The 18,430-nt window shown below is 31.5% G+C and overlaps 1 protein-coding gene across 1 annotated transcript in view; it reads right to left on the bottom strand.

Moving 5' to 3' along the window:
* The window catches only part of LOC106709024 (lachesin-like), a 40,828-nt gene extending 35,621 nt beyond the window's left edge, over positions 1 to 5,207 (bottom strand). Inside the window, exon 1 of the mRNA XM_045682767.1 lies at positions 5,009 to 5,207. The gene's annotated coding sequence lies outside the window, so the exon portion shown is untranslated. The remainder of the gene's footprint in view (positions 1 to 5,008) is intronic.
* Positions 5,208 to 18,430: the final 13,223 nt, after the last annotated feature.

Raw genomic sequence — 18,430 nt, 5'->3', positions numbered from 1 at the left:
CGTAACTTTTGGCGGATTTATTTATTCCCGGGGAAGACCCAGGCCAAGCTTAATAGCGCCTTAAGCGGTAATGTGTGGTCATAAATTAAACGATAATAAGTTGAGACAACAACGACGCTGTTAATGACTGCACGCTCAGATAGTGGCCGGCCGCGGCGACTAGCGCCGTACTTTAATGCTGCTAGTGAAAATGATGGCGCTTTTACAATATCTTATACGGATCTGATGTAACTATTGCTAGTTAAGTGATTACTACTAAATAATAAGCTGTGTTGTTCTCTAAGCCCGTATGGAAATACTACAGAGACACACTTCATAGTTATTTCTTTTTTTATTGATCAATTATTATTTAAAACAAAATTAAAAACACATATGAGATAATTTTAAATCCATTTTTTTACTTACTGATGAAAACTATTGTTTTTAATTAAAGGTCTACTAAAAAAATGTATATATTTCGTTAGCACTGCAATATTAAATTATATCTTGTCTTAAATTCAAAAAACTAAAAAGAAGAAAAGTAGAATAATTCAGTTCGTTGCTCACAACTCCCTTTTGCTTAATTGAAACAATCGTCATCCTACTGAACAAGACGACTTTGCTTCGCAGCACATAATTTATGAAAAGGGGCAACGGGAAACAGTTACCCTAATTAGACGACACGGATTAGATCTAAGATCAATAAATTTAAAATAGAATAAGCCAACCCTATAACTCGTAGTGATATCAATTTTTAAAAACATTTAAATTACACATAATGGTAATTAAAAAAAACTTGCATGTTGTTAAAGTAACAAAAAAGTTTATAAAAGTCATTTTAAATTTACAAAAGAATTCACCGCAGGACCCTCACTAAAATCATATTTCAAAACACGAAAAATACAGCATCGTTAAACTCAGCTTAATTTTCTCAAGCAAATTTTTTGGTATTTTAAAGCTCAACGATAATAATATGGCATAATAGTTACTTCTTTACTTTTTAAATTTATTTCTTTATTACTTTAAGAATGCGTAAGAATGATTTCTTTCTTAAATGTAATTGGCACACCTGAGATTACTTCGCTCATGTTCGTGGGTTTTCGAGACGAAAATTCCCGTTTAAGATATATGTATTTATATCTGTTATGTCAAAGATGATGAGAGAATTGACGACACGTTTTGTGCAGAGAATTTGCTCTCAGAAATCAATGATTAATGAGACGAGAACTTAAAAAAAATAATACTCTTAAAAAAACAAAGACAGAGCTGCGAAAATTGATGCTTATAACTATGTGTTTCCACGGTCGAAAAACTTGTATGAAAGTATATTGATTTCAGCGTTTTCAACAATAGTGAAAAAGATAATATTTTTTATAAGTGTTAATTTTCGGCAACAAGAAACTACACTTAAGATCTTCGGTAGAAGACTACGTCTAGAAATATAGATATTTTTTGATGATTTAAAATTAAATAATCAAACTCAAATGTACAGTTATAACAAAAATCATTGTACATGATCTTGAAGCTCTAAAACTCTTGTCAATGGGAAGGCAAACGAAGTAATTACTCTGATAGTGAACACAAACCGAAATCCTTGCTTTGTTCAGTTTTTTAACAACACGGTAACATTAAAGCTCGCTACGGATTTGTTATTATTTCCACTCCAACAATATGACAATGATCAACTCTTTGAAGTTTTTTTTATCGTCTTTGATTCTCGTTAAACTATATTTAAAAGAGTTGCCATTTTTATTTACTGTAGCTTTTGCGGATTTATTAAGAGCTAGGATAGCTCAAATGTCTGGGTATGAACTGATTCAAATCCTTACTTAATATTATAAATGCGAAAGAAACTCAGTCTGTCTTTTGCGCTTTCACGCAAAAACTACAGAAACGATTTAAATTAAATTTGATACACAGATAGTCTAGAGCCCCAGGAAGGCTACTTTTTAGGCAAAAAAAGGTTTTTTATGGGTTGAAAAGTTGTCCGAAAGTAACTTCATTATTATAGCTAGAAGACTAAAACACAATTTTTAGGCTGTTATTTGATATAACTACGATAATTTAAATTTATAATAGTTTTACCCTCAAAAGTGTAAAACAACAATAGAGAATAGGTTAAAAAAAATATAGCAATATATTCGGTTTATGTGAATGTTTTGTAAGTTTGTTATGTCTTGTTGTAATATTTTATAAGTTTAAGTTAAATAAATAGCCTAAATAATTAAAACGTTACCCGTAAAATTATATCAAGGGGACGAAGTACGGGCATAACTAGTTTACAATATTTTGTTACAAACCAAAATTTTGCAATAATTAATTTTACATTTTTAACAATAAAAAGACCTCTTATGTAACTATTAATTGCCTAATTGAAAGTAGTCTAATGTTATTCGCGGAGTTGATTATATTTCGATTGTTCTTAATCGCATGTGGTTTTTAATGCATTTTATAGTCTTGTACCCTTTGCGTTTTACTAGCCTAAGTTCACTTTTACAATAATTTATATATATTTATATATTATTATCTATTAAATCTATACTTGTATTTTAAGCTGATCATGATTTAATATTTTGTACAGGTTAATATAAATAATTCAGGTTTACACGTCGCTATGAACATCGTTGGCTTGTTTCAGTGAATAAATATTTATGCTTGATTGGTAAGTAATTACTTAACAAACGAGGCCGGGTCGAAGGGAAGTTTCGAGACAGCCGTGAATACGGTTAGAGCCTTAATAGATGTAACTAATCCCGTCAGAAGGAAAATGAATTGATTAAGGGATTTAATTTAAATTAATTTAATTAATATTGACATACCTGTATTAAACCTTTCATGCGAATACGTTCTTGTTGCTATAATTGATGATATCAAAAACAGTAAACACTTTAATTTTTAGTATTAGCGTTAGGTATTATCACAGGTCACGACAGCTGAATGCTAACGGTTTGTATTGCAAAAAATAAAGCTTTATTTTCCATGTGACTATTCCTGAATTATATAAATATAGTAGTAGAATAATGTTCACTATGCCTACCTGCTCTGGTCTAAAGTATTTGGCGTAAAATTAACATAATTATTGGTGAGATAATGTCTTTTTCAATAGCTATTTTTGATCCGATCTCCATTACGGAAACTCTGAACAAAAACGTTATAATAAATCCATTTAAATACTTTATGAGCATTATTGTGTTACGTGTGCGTAACAAGAAGAAATTATTTAAGTTAATATATTTTTTTACATATAACCTTAACATACGTTGTTTATCAGACTATTCAAATTATTGCGTTACCCGTTACCGAGAGGATACAGAAATCACGAATTTCCATTTAGCTCGACCTGACATACATCTCATTTGATTTGATCTCTTTTATGTGACGGAGGCGCTTCGATCATGGCTACTATTTATATTGCTATATTTCCAACTGTATACCTAAAGCATCTATGTAATTTCACAATTCTAAGCAACTTTAATTAAATTACACTTTTCGTAAAATAATTATTTCTTTTAATTGTAATTTTAAAAGTAAAATAATAGGAACTCTACATACCGATAGTCTCTATATCGCCATTCCTTGTACGTATAGGTAAACGTAAAGATTTGTCTATTAACAAAGCTTACCCTTTACAAATATTCTAGTCTTAATAAAGTTTTTTCCTTATATTGTTTTAATTTTAACCGATCATTTAAAGTCGCATAAAAATTTATAATTTACTCATACATACATATTTAATTTACTTATCGAATCCATCCGCGCGGTATTAAAAAATATTAAGTAACCTATGCGTTTTTCCAGACTATGTTCTACATCTGTGTCAAACTTCATCAAGATCCCTTAAATAATTATAAAGATACCTTCAAACAAAGATTCATCCATCCATAGATCCAAACTTTCGAATTTATAAATAATACTTAGTAAGATATTTATAAAATTGGTTTCTCGATTATAAATTTTTACAATGCCAAAATAGTTTATAAAATAATTTCCATTATATTTTCAACACTACAATTTAACAAATTAACTTAAAATGATTATGCTATTATTTTAATGCGTAGTATCATTTCAAATTCGTTAATTTAAGTAACATAAAATTCTTGCTTAAACGACAATCCTAAAAGAAGGTATTTAAACAATTTGCGTCTGGGGATCTTAAATTAAGATAAAATTGTCTTTTAATTTATTTCATTCTTATTACATTCATTAAACCCTTAGCTAAAAGATTAGGGCAATAGTTGTTAAACATATTTTATGTAACAATAATTTAAATAAAAATATAATTACAACAATACTACAGTGTTAAAATATAGGTAAACCTAATGTACTTTTATTCCTTTTATTTCTTACTTTATAGAACATAAAAGTTGTATAAAAAAGAATTTAACTTTACGATTTAGTTTTTAATTTCATATGGTTTCTAAGCATAAATAAAACTATAGGAACGCTTTACAGGACCATTATTAATTATATTTCTTTTCTTCTTAAAGAAGCCGGTAACGTAAAACGATTCCGACAAAAGCCGATCGTATAAAGGGAAAACAAAGCAGCCTAAAAGAAAATTGGGAGGGTCAAACGAAGACATCATTGGCGTAATTTTCTTTGTTGCTTCTTACTAAGAGCTTGTTAATACAGTAAACTGAACTGAATTTGCCACTGAAATTTCGAAACAAACCTTAACAAGGTTATAATAATGTTATAAAATATTTAATGTAGAGTAAAGAAGTTTTGTTACATTGAAAATAAATATTAAAATAAAAATAAATGTTGAACTAGTGGTGTATTTACTTATATAAAAAATACGTAAGTTTATTCCAATCTAAATAATACACATTCATATAAAAAAAAATTCATAATTTAATGTATTATTTCAATTGTGATATATGTGATAAAGTTATTAATAAAAAATCAAATAAAGTTGCCAAATTACTCAAAAGTCAAATAATACCAGTTTAATTAACAGTAAATATTTGAGTACAAATTGAACAAGACTTGTATTTGCGTTATGAACAATATGTGTTTACTTACTGACCCTTATCTAAAAAGTTTTCAAATTGTTGTTAAGTATTCCATCGCTGGTTAAGCACGAAAGCAATTTAACTGAATTTTTTTGTTCTAATATTTAATAACCATTATATTACAATTCCAAGTAATTTTGTAGTTTAAGTTTACGAGATAGTCAAATTTCACGTTCTTTGCCCAACGACGAGTAGCGACGTGCGCACAGCACCGCGGAGTGAAACGCACTGAGCTCGGAGGCTCTTGACAAGACAATCTTTGCCGTGCACACTGCCCCTCGCCAGATAACAGCAACTTGTGAGCTTTCACACGGATAACGGCCGGGCAGCTGAAGCTTTGTTTCCGCCTTTTTTGTAACTAACACCAATACTAAGCCAGAAATAATTGTTTAGATAACCCTTTGGAACTTTTGCTCGGCAACTTTTTCTTTTTTGTTTTTAAAGTTTATTAAATTTAGATTATATGTAACGTGCTATAATTATAATGAATGTGTAAATGTAAAAACGATTACGTAAAAAGTTAAATGAGATAATTTTCAAAATTATTCCTAAATTATTGAAGGATTTTTTTAATTCCTGTCATCACTGCTATTGAATAAAAATTAACATTTTTCAAACATCTCTTAAAAATCAGGTCATTAAAATTACACTAACATTTGTATTTATACTGTGATGAAAGCAAAATAAGGATTTTATCTAATAAATTTCCTAGTTTTATACACGATTAGGAGTTGCCAGCAACTAAAGTAACCTGGGAATAGCGTAGCTTCCCAACAATGAAAAAATGTTATCAAATCTGTTCAGTATTTTTGGAGCCTATTCAAAGTAAACAAACAAATAAACAATCCAATTTTTCCACATTTTAATACTAGTAAAATATAAAACTAATGAAAAATTGTTCAAGATGCCCAAAGTTGGAGCGTTGAAGTCGTTTACTAAAATTTGTTTATTTCGAGGGTATGCATAAAAAAGGCGAATCACAAAACAAGATAACATTCGGCAAGTATTCGGCTGCGGGAATCTCATTTTCAATATGTTTTTATAACTTTCAGTGAGGAAATGAGGTGGCGCTTGGGGCGCTCGACGCCGACATTGTCATCATAAAGTAACCGAAGCCTCTTCATAAATCCGCACCGAATGTACCTTTATACGCATTACGCCATAACACCGAGGATTCTTTTTGGAAATAATACTTTTAAAATCCTACAAATATAGCTTGTATTAGTCTTCTAATCTTTATTTAATGTTAACTGATATTATATCGTGAGAATATATTTTTTTGTTTATTTGCTTTACTGTATTGCAAAACTATTTCATAAAAAAGTAGATTAAATGTTTAATGATTTTATTGCCATAATATGATTGGTTCCTGTCTTCGTTATTAAAAGCCACAGCCACAAGTGTGATAAGTGTTTAATATTGAACATTTTGCTGCTGTTAATGTTAAACAAAATAATCTATCCAAAAAACAATATGACGAAACTTTCACGGAATGTTAAATAGGTTCTAACAAATCTCATTCTACAGAGAGCGAGAATTATAATTTATGATTTCATTTCAAACCTAAACGCAAATATTTTTTCGAGCGTTCGTTGGCATTGCGCGAAATCTTTCTTGTTCAATTTTCGCCAGTCTCAACATAATAACCTCTTGTTGACAGTGCTGCCCCCGCACGGCCCCGAGCACTCCACAAGCAATAAGACAGTAATAAATGTTCAGTTCCAAAGACAAGAATAAAAAGGAATATAATAAGTAGATATTGTGAATCGGTACTTGGGGTAACTTCAATATTGCCTCTCTTCATAGATAGTATACGATGGATTTCTTGCTGATTAGTACAAGTGCTCAGTACTCACAAAGCCACTAAGAAGTTAGTATTAGTTACTTACGATAAGTGATTTATTCTTTATGTCACAACACTGTTATATTTTGTTAATATTCTTTTAGAGCTGGAAGGTTTTTTCGACTTAATATCATAATTGTAGAAACTATATACGAATAATATACTATACGCACTTATCTTCATGCTACGTGCACCATTTGGTTCGACACAGAAAGGAAAACAACCTCTGAATGAGAGAGGTGAAACTTAACAAGGAAAGGTGCGGAAAACAAAGTTTAGCAAGGAATCTGCTTCACTTGTTAACAAAGACAGTCACATCAGGTGACCTACCCACATTCATGTTTAAATTATTTTAATAAATTAGAGAAATAAATACCAAACGAGGTGAAATAACAGAAGTTTCGCTTTTGTCTTTTGTATAATGCAGCACCTACTTAAAAACGTAAATAGGTAATGAATAAATAATTTGAAAGCAGGGTGAAGGCAAGTTTCTCGTCAAAGCTTCATTTCGCGCAACGTGGATTATCCATATTATCCTAAAATCTCTGAACGGCAGCCGCCTGCACAGTACACTGATCGCGGCTCATATAAAATGACTTCATTTTTAGATCGCTACTTTTTAATCCTAACTTTAATTTCGAATAATTACTCCATAAGGTTTATTCTACTGAGGCCGCTTTTATTTCAGAGCTTTATTAAAAATCTCCTTGAGAAGGAAGAAAGTTTTTTTCGCAATTCCACCCGGCTGTTTCGCTGAATTACTTTTGGCCGATCGTCGTTTCATAATATCAACATCGAATTTAAATAACATTACTATAGTAATTTAATAAGACATTACAAATGTTTTCAAAATATTGATGATATAAATATGGATCATTTAGGATCAAAGACAAGAACTAGGAATTTATTTAAAAAAATAAGGTCGCTCGAATGACTGTGCCCATTGTGACACTCTAATGGTAGAAAAATCGTTCAGGCCGGACAATAGATGGTCAGTGAGATAAATATATTGTGTAGTTATTTCATACAAGGTCAAGTGTCGAATAAGTGACGGCCTTAAGATTTGATTCGGCTACACTTAGAACATCGGAATGTTTATAAGTTGACATAATAATTCATATGCTCAGTTGTATGTTGAATAATCTGGAGAAGTGTGTCGGGGCCGTACAAATTGTAAATCTGAAATAATCTCTAACTAACTCTCAGTTGCGGACGTGAGAGCTTTTATCTTTTTTTTATAAATATAATGAGAGCACCTGAGCGCTCGCTTCAAGCTGCAGCACACGAGTAACTCGAGTTTGATCTCTGACGCAAGCGTTAATTAAATCTTTAATTACATTTTAACGCGTTGATTTACTATACTCGGACCAATTACTTTAAGTAAAAATCCAAGACACATGAAGTTTTCTTTTAAGGTCATAATTTCATAATATAAACACAACTACAAATAACTTTGTACATTTGTTTTATATCTTTGATGTCGCGGCCGTTTAGATTCTTAACAATTGTTTTGATAAATCTGTTTTATTTTAGCTTTGGTCTATCATCTTATCTGTGATAAGGAATATTTTTGTGTCATTATTGAATTGATGCTAGGTGAAAGTCAGCTTGTGATGGATACTCTCTAATCTGACTGTATGAAAAGACTCTTAAAAGTATGTCTATTTACATACTTTACCTAGTTTTTACAGGTTTCCCTGGGTTATCATTACACAACAAGAAACGCACTCTTTCTATCTTCCGCCATAGGAGTAATATACCAGTTTCGCTGGGTGAACTTGGTTAAAAAAATGTAACGTATTGAGTGTCTTTTAACCCAGTGACTTTCACGTGCACTTAGCTTTGTAGTTTAGCAAGTTGAAACAGTACTGAATGCATTTGAAACGAAAAGCGTTAAGGTAAAATGTTTCTAGGGCATTTTTGTCAGTTAATGGAAGTTCTTTGTTCGTATATTCCGACCGGACGGGCGAGTAGAACTTGAAATCGGATTAGCGATATCGGGCATAGACCGTGATGGAATCGTCGGAGCATTATCTCCTGCAGCGCACGGTACGTTTATACCGACTCCGCATAATCAAACGATACCTATTATTCCATACAACAGTTATTGAATCATCTCGTTTTAGGACGTTAATGGTAAACAAATGTACCAACTATTTTTTATGCCTGCATTTTATTGTTTACATTTCGGTTGGTCGTGAGCAAAATTACATTACTTTTGTGCTTTTCGAACTCTGCTAAAATAGATACCTCATATTTTAGAAATCAACATGTCATTGATGTATTGCCTCCTATTCTGAATAATCGTGTGTCTTGTTACGACTATAGAAATAGAAAAGTTTGATTTTTGATACAACAATTTAAAATAAAAGCTTATGAAGATGTCACGTTTTACTAAAACATATGTTACAAGCTCGAAAAACAACGATGCTAAATAATTTTACCAATAAAATTGCAAATTCTCTTATACAAATTATAAAATGAATATTCTACGAAATACATTTGAAATTAACAACAAGCGAAGGCAGTACCCGTGTAAGGTTAAGATCGTCTGAACTACAAGATAATGGGGAGGTAAGCGCTAGAGTGCCCCAGGTTTATCCCGACATTGAAATGTTTAGAGGCAATGCTATTGACGTTACATTCAGGGCTGTACATATCTTATACAGTTAACACAAAATGATTGACATTATTTTGTTGATATTATAAAGAAAATTAGAAAATGAATTCCAACCTAAATTAGTTACAAACTTCTAAGCATCACAATAATTTTAACATACATAGGTATATAATGAATCCAAGTGACGTAATTTAAAGATGAACCATTTTTTTAGTCTAAATTTAACTCTTAGATGAAAATTGTTGAATCGAGCTTTAGATTATTAGATTAATTAAATTCATAAAATATTAATATTCATCCTATCAAAAAAAGAGCCGTAGAAGCAATTATATTAAAGCGCTCAAATGATCGGAGGGTGACAAAACACTTCTTTGTTTTTAAAAATAATTTTAGTATTTTTGGCACATTTTCTAATTAAAAAAGCATGAAATTCTACTTATCTTTAATACAATATTAATTAGAAGGAAAGATTTGATTGTTCCAACTCAACTGTTCAACTCGATTGTACAACTCAAAACGTCTTTGATAAAATTTTCTTTCTATCGTGTACGATGTTGATCAAAATTATTGTGAACTCGCAAGTTGTGAGTTTGGTAGCAAACTTCGCCTAGGCAAAACTTGTTAGCAGTATATGTATATAAACTTAATTAATACTAACAATAATAGAGTTTAGTATTGTAAACAAAATACTTTATGCTGGAACTCTTACTTTTTTACCGTACTGGCTTGGACAGAGTTAGGATACCTTTTTGTTCAAGTTGGCATTATTGTGCCGAAAAACTCATCACTGAAAAAACAGAGAGAGCATAACATTGTGTTTTCTTTCAATTTTGGGACTCGTATCTATAACTTAAAAAAAAAAAAAAAACTTTGATTACAATATAGCTCTATTCAGTAGTAGTTGTTGTTGTTGTTTTAACTGTAAGTAACACGTTTGTTAGTAGTTTGGAGTTAATTAATAAGACGTGCAATCAGAAGCAGGATGTAACTATACATCGTGATGAGAAAAAGAACAATAATGAAGTGAATTGAGACCGACGTTGCACAAGGATGCTGAGTGATAGTAGTCCGACTAAGATTGATGACGTAATTTTCTTTTTTCATTAACCCGTTTATTTGTACTTGCCGCGAATTAAGAGTAAGATTTAGACTGCTATGCCAAAGTCAAAATATCTTCAAAAGTCTTGAGCAAAAACAGTCAAGTAGAAAATTGTCATTTTATATTGAGATTTTTTTCTACCAGGTTTCTTTGTCCACGACAGCATATCTTATGAAACATTGATTTTTATTTATACTTATGTATGTAAAAAAGATGATAGTATATAATAAGCTTTATACGTAGACCGACATGGATCGACAGCACACTAGCGCCCTCCTGTCAACTTCAGAAAATATCACAAGATCTTCTTTGTGCTGTAGCTGTCATGTCACATTCTGTGTACATTTATCCAACGTACGTACGGTGAAGGAAAATACCGTGATACAACCTGCACATGTCTGCTAAGGAATTCAAACCTATGTGTAAAGTAACACCCGCACTGGGTCAGCATGGTTGACAATGGCATAGTCATCCTTAACTTATGGTAGGCTCCGAGCCCCTTAGTGAGGTATAGTTAGCGTATGATGATAAATAGAAGCATTAATATGTTGACTATGTTGGTTAAATGATTAACGAAAAGAATATAAAGGTGGATTTCCACCTAGAATTTTCAGCAGAAACATTGTTACTTATCCATTTGACTATTAATTAAATATGTATAAAACTATAAAAACCTAGAGTTGTTGTCAGCGAAACATTGTAGAATTAGTGGTAAACGATTTACTATATCGCGTAATGTGCGGATAGTATCGAATTTAGAAGAGTGAACGAAGCTGAGTGCGCATCCGAGATGTGTCTTTTAGCCGCTGAACGTTTGAAGAGCACTCAAAGTGGAGAGCCGTCCGATTTGGGAAATCAAGTTAAAGTCCGAAGCGGTGGCGTTAAGGCGTAGACGTGTGTAGATCAGTTTAAAAGTTCAGCTCACACAGGCTTAAACCGTTGAGTTACGACTCAACAACTAAATTGTCAGCTCACGACTCAACGTGTTATACTACATTACGAGCCAACGTTCCGCGAGCTAGCCTACGAGTTTCAGAGCTACCGATCATCACTATATGCAGGTACAAATTGAGCTGAACTGCGAGCCGGTTCAATGATCTGCTTCACACATGCGAAGTGTGAGCTGAACTGCAGATCATCAATTTTGACTTTCAGCGACTACTAAGGCGACTTTACATTTACGTATGTGCAACAGTACTTAAGTTAAACAGGACGGGATGCGGTCACTGAGTTTCGGTTACTCGCTAGGGATAATATTAATATTCAAAATCCCTTAATTTATTTCCGTTCTTCCTTAAATCCTAATTTATTTCTTTTTAACCTATTAAATGATAGAAATAATAACAAAAATACCATTTACTAACCTATTTTAACCCATATGGGGTAGTCAGTATTAGAAATATTGAGTATGAAATAATTGGACTGACTCTTCGAATGCTCTTACATATCTCTAAAAGATTCTATCAATAAAAAAACTAATTACTTTGCAGACACGTCATTGAATTAGAATAGTTACATATATACAAAGTTCTAATTAAATTTATATTTGTACCTTTTGGTCGAACAGTATCCTCATAGAAAATTCATCACCCAATGAAATCTCTCGGGTATCGTCCCGCAAACAGAATAATCTAATCAATGGGATCTGTATCAGGATTTGTTTGTTCTAACAACTAAATAGCCATTTCCAATCTCATTGTACTAGGGAGTCCCAATTACGTAAAATGCAGATTAAAATTTTTCTTTCATACCAATATGACAATGGTGTCATGTGATCACAATTATGTTAATGGTAATAGTTTTTAAAAGGTAACGTGCGATAGGTAAGATAAATAAAATAAATAATTAAACTAATATATTCATAAATATTATTTGATCGTTAATATCATAACTTTAGAAACGTAATAAATTTTACAACAATCCCGTAAAAAGTTGCTATAGTAATAAAGAGACCGTTTAATTTTACGCCTCCAAAATACTTTTTCTTTTAAATAGTCCACTGTATTTAAAACTGTAACAGCGGGAACAATGGACAACAAAAAACAGTTCAAAACAATTAACAGATCGCAAAATACTTCAGTTTACTTTTAAAGTGAAAATAAAAAGCTTTATTCATTTATGTGTTATAGGATTTCTGTTAGCATTTTTACTGCTTATCGCGTTTGATTATAGATCGGATTATACTTTCATATTGATATGTAAGGGAATCAAAATCGCGGGGCGCTCATCTACGTGTACCCATGATCTCGTAAGAACGGCTGGAATTCGCTGGCTGTGGAAAGCGTATACTATGGAACGCCTATCAAGCAATAGACTGACATAGGCTGATGATGATAATGATGGTGATGCGCATAATATGCAGTATACACAATATTCTTAATTTAATCTTACTTAATAGGTCAATATATTATGTAAATACAAGTTACTATATACATGTATTGATACACAGAGTGTCGGCAATTCGCTTGTGAGGCCATGTCCTTTGAGGTGCACTTAACTTAGTGTCGGACGTTGTATGGCTTGCATTATACTAAGACGCTATACATTATATCGCTATATCCTTTTACTGCCTCACTTAACATGACTTACACATATGTATTAAATATTACCTAAGGATTAATGGTTGCCGTATTTTATATTACATCTTTATATGCTGCGAAATAGTGGACATCAGCGAAATCAACCATAGTATTGACATAAGAAGAAGACCCTGTTCGACTCTTTGACTCATTTACTTGAAGTAATTTAAGCTTATGTTTCAAACTTCTTGATAAAGATTCTACGATTTTCTAAACTCTATACATTATTTAACTGTACATTGCTTAAAATAAAACAAAAGAATAGATTGTGTGTTGAAAATAAATCATTACTTATTTAGAAATTTAAATTTTGATTTCGCGCGAGTAGAAAGGCAACCTGTGTGCATAGCGAAATAAATAGTCCGTGCAATGACAGGAATCGTGGCACCGTATCATCTGACTATTTAGGGGAGGGCTTACGTACAGCTGGTATGCAGTTAAATATAATTCCACATAAAGTTACGCCCAGACTGGTAGCTACGCACAAGTATGTAGCAGTACGGATAACACGTACCGCTCCAAGGGCTTGATTAAATTTTCAGTAATTTTAAAACGAATGTAGCTCGAATTTACCTTCGTGAACAGCAAAATTAAAACGTGTTAAACGTATTAAACGTGTTATACATACTTTCTTAATTTGTACAAGGTTTTATTATTAGTTAAAGTGAAATGGTAATTATAGTAAATATAGTAATACAAGACAATTGCCCTCTTATTTGTTCAAAATTAAACATTTTATTCTAGGGAAACTTTGACTTTAGAGTCTAGGTTTACGTCTACTGGTACAAGAAATTAATCAAAATACAATTACTACACTTTATAATTTCTAGTGCATTCACAAGATATTAAACTCTAACGAAAACTATAGTAGGTGTATCCAGCCGTAACTCTTGAATCCTGAAAACGTCTTATAAAAAGGAAGCTACGGTCCGGAACAAACAAACGTATTGCATCGTCCGCGCAACAAAATACGGCTTATATACATTGGACGTTGATACATTGCGGATATGGCCGGATAATAAACGATTCAATGCCTCGTTACTTTTTATAGTCTACATTTTTCAAAAACTCCTTCCCTTAATCTTGACTTATTGATATTTAAACTAGTAACCCGTACTACGAAGTATTGGTAAAATTTAGCAAGACAAAATGTCATTGTTATCAATAATCTTTCATAAGATATTGAAATGAACACTCAATTAATTTTAATCTATGTATTTCGTCATTTCTGATGATTCCATTATCAGGTACTGTCACAGAAAAAAAACTAAGTTATTTCTTCAGTTCGACTAACTTTGACTTCATGATTAACGTAAACGACTGAAAATTTATTTCTTAAACTTGGAAGTTCATATGTCCACACCACGATCTGTTCAAGGTCATATATAAATCCATCGAACAAAGCCCATAAAGGATTAATTATCTTAGGAATATTGCATTCCATATTTGGCGACAAAGATAACGACTTCTCGAAACACCTACAACTTTCTATTACAACGAGGTATAAAAAACTCAATTAAAACTTTGTAAAGATATGTGTATTCGACGTGTTATTTTAACAATTTCGTAAAAGTTTTGTGGTGAACTATGCCGGGGCCCGCAATGTTTAATAGTGGCCTCTCGTTTACTTTAGTGTTCAAACAGAACAGTCGCGGCGGGGCTGGGTGCGGCTGCCGGCTGTTATCTAGGAATACTCCACTTTATATCGAGTACCCGCCGGTTTTTCGCATTCGTAAATAAATAAAATCTTTCTTTAACTGTAGGTACGTAAACTTTGACTTTTGATGGCAAGATTTGTTAAACGCGCGTATTCACCTTAATCAAAAAACTATACTTGCTTGCTTGTGTAGTTGTTGTGCGTACGTCTGTAATTTTTTTTTAAATGAAAGTCTCAGCGTGATCTGATGTGTGATTGACATTTTTACCTCGCCTCCAGCGAAAAATGATTCAGTACAACGGTGCCCAGTCTGTTTTACTGTAGTCAACATAAACAAAAAAAGAGTTCGGAAAACGTTTCCAAAGTCACCTTTAAATGAAAACGATTCATTACGTTTATTGTTAAATGTAACGTTACCATAACCCGAAACTTAATATTTTACAAAATGAGACAATGCCGAAAAAGAGTCAGTGAGCGTAACGTTTAATTTATGTATGTGTATTTTCGCAGAAACGAAGTTATAAAAATGAAATATATCATCCGTTTCTTACCTCGATGTTCATATTTAATTATGAATATAAAATTTCGTTTCGAAATCTTAATAAGTAAGAGTTCATGTCAGATGGAATTACAGGTTTACTTTTGAACACGTCTATTTACTTTGCCTACTATATCTGTGTAACGAAGTCGTGAAATATCTTTTAGTGTGAAATCTATGATTAATTTGGATATTTGCACACTTAAGGATTGATAACGATGTAATGATTTCATTACTTTACCCTTATGTTCTATTCATAGTCAAGTGGTTTAAACAATCAGTAGTAACAGATTAAATATTAACTCTACTATAATACGTAAATACCATTCTTAAAACAAATGACTATTACTTTTTGAAACAGCTCTCTATAATATTTATTATAATACAAACAGTTCACAGTGGTTCTTAACAAACAATGTTGGACTGAAAAATAAAAAAAACTGCGTTTATTGTTGCAATAGCCTGCATGCCGGCGATTACTATGCGCCGTGCATTAACGCAGCACGTAGCGCCCAGCTGGTAGGTATTAAAGCGATAAATATTCATTATGAACTTGCGTTAATTTCGTATAGCACTATTTTATTGTTTAACTAACTCAAGCTTAACTTGAATTTTGTACCATTTACGGTGCTACTAATCTATATTATAACGTAATATTCTTAATATAACGTCTTTAAATGAGACTATAAAATACTCTCCATTATAAAGTACAATGCAAAGACATATTGTTACAGGTATAATTATAACAGAATATCACTGTATTCTAAAAGGTAAAAAATGCTACAGTCGATGCGATTCGAACATACACTTTTATGTTGTATGGAAAAATAAAAACGCTATTAAATTTAATTTTTAAAACGCATTAAGTCACGTTCAAGTGGTAGGACAGTTTTTTTTTTATACAAATAGTCACTTTATAATAAAGTAAAGAAACATAATAAAAAGCATACGCAATGCTACATAAAGCGATGCTATTAAATCTCTACTCATATTGTGTGGTTGAATGCCTTAAGTTTAATTTCCGTATTGACTCACGAACCAATGAACATACACGTCGAATGTTGTACGGAGTTCCACTTTTTACTTACAAATCCAGTGTTTTCATTTTTTTAATTAATTAAAATATATATCCATACGTAGAATCTTTTACAAACATAATTCCCTTACGAAATATGACACCTTGAATAACATTGTAAATTCATATTCGAAGCCTGTCCGAAACAAAAAATAATCAGTTATTTTACCGAAAATGTACAATGAATTTTTTTCTCTCTATGTAAAATCATACTGGGTTAAATTTATATTAAAAGTAGTGAAATGTTTTCTAAAGGCCCTAGCTATAATTCAGGCGAACAAGGTTTTATTTTTAAATATTTATTGTTTTATAATTTAATTTCATTGTTACATGTTTTAATTTTTACCATTGTAGCTTAATAAATGATAATTTTTAACATCCTCGTTGGATTTACAACTAATATCGTATCAAAATTATCGTAACCAGTTATTTCTATGGCGATAAAAAATGTAGAGATCTTATCGTAAAAGATAACAAATCTTTGAGCCAATAAGTATAGTTATCTTCGAAACTCAGCAACGATACAATGAACTAAACGAGATTATTGAAACTTTTCGATAGTTGGTGAATCTTATCCTAGTTTAATACGTGGCTTTCGTAAAAGTTTTCTGCTTGTATGGTGAACTTTTCCATGATGCCTATTAACGAGTATTCAACTGAAAATGATTATGTAGTAAATTATTACAAAAAGTATATGAAAAAGTAATAGGTATACCTTTAAAATAACTAAGTCTAAATCTGATTGAATTATCTCGAATATTTTCCATTAACCATTAACATTAACTTTTATACTCTCTGAAAAATCCTCTCATACTCTCTTAAAATATACAGATAACGGTTTATACAAGGTTTTGTCTACGAAAACTTACGGTTCTAATCGCTACGTTGTGTTAATTTGAAGTCACCATTGTCCATCGTAGTTGAAATGTAATAAAGGAGTAAAAGTTTCGTTTTAATTGAAACGTGTCATCGGTATTGTTGTTACGGGCACGAGATAGATGTCTTTGTGTTGTCGAGTGATGGACAGATAGCACGTCAGCCGATGTATGTTCCCGTCCATCGCTGTCACTCGCCGCCCCTACTGGATAGTTCGCATTCAATTTCCGTAGCCAGTATGAACGCGTACCGCACGCGAAATGTGTTATTGACGAAAATGAAAACGACCGAGCGCGATAAATGTATTTTGCGTGTTACATTTTGCAACTTCGATGAATTTTTAGTATTTTGTTTTTCATTTAAAAAAAAGTGCATTGATAACACATAGGCTTCTTGTTATTATATACTCACTTATAATACATAGGCAACAGTCGAGGCATTAATAAATGGCGGTCAATAACATTATCAACTTTAAACGTTTATGTTTAAAATTCATATGTTAAATTAAAGAAAACAGTGTAAGTTTAAATTTCATTTCAATTATTTTGCTTAAATTAAGAAAACTTCACTAACACATAAAAGCACTATTTGCAAGTCAAACAAAGACATTTCATTTTAAGAATATTTAGGCGATTCTAGTCATAGCTGCTAGGCTATTTGTATTCAGAATGCGACTCGGTTAGGAACAAATTTTTAAAATTGAATCTAAGAGAACGAGCCGGCTTGCGATACAAACACTATATACAACTCTTTTATATTTAAAAAGGAATAATATCTTTTTTATTCAGTTATAGTATTTAACCTGAAGGTTTTTTTAATTACATAGTTATTACTAAAATACTCAAATCAGTTTCTATTATTACTCAGAATTTGCATAACAAAGTTGAGCTGTATATGTACTTACTTGTCTATTAAGAGATTATTAACATCCAATTCAAGATCAAATTTCTCCATAACCATATTAAAGCTGTTAAGTGTACCTGCGCTTAAACGATTTAATGTGTTAATTTACTTCACAAAGAGAAATTAAAGAGCCTGTTAAACGCTTGACATGACAAAGTGCTCATTCTGTTATAACTTTTAAGTTCATAAGCTTAATATGTAGTAATTCTGTTAATTAACGTCGTCGTTTAGTAAAAAGTAATTAAG

The sequence above is a fragment of the Papilio machaon genome, chromosome 2, assembly GCF_912999745.1.
Source record: "Papilio machaon chromosome 2, ilPapMach1.1, whole genome shotgun sequence".
NCBI lineage: Eukaryota > Metazoa > Arthropoda > Insecta > Lepidoptera > Papilionidae > Papilio > Papilio machaon.
The sequence above is the reverse complement of the archived record's forward strand: the minus strand, read 5'-3'. Positions and strand labels throughout refer to the sequence as shown.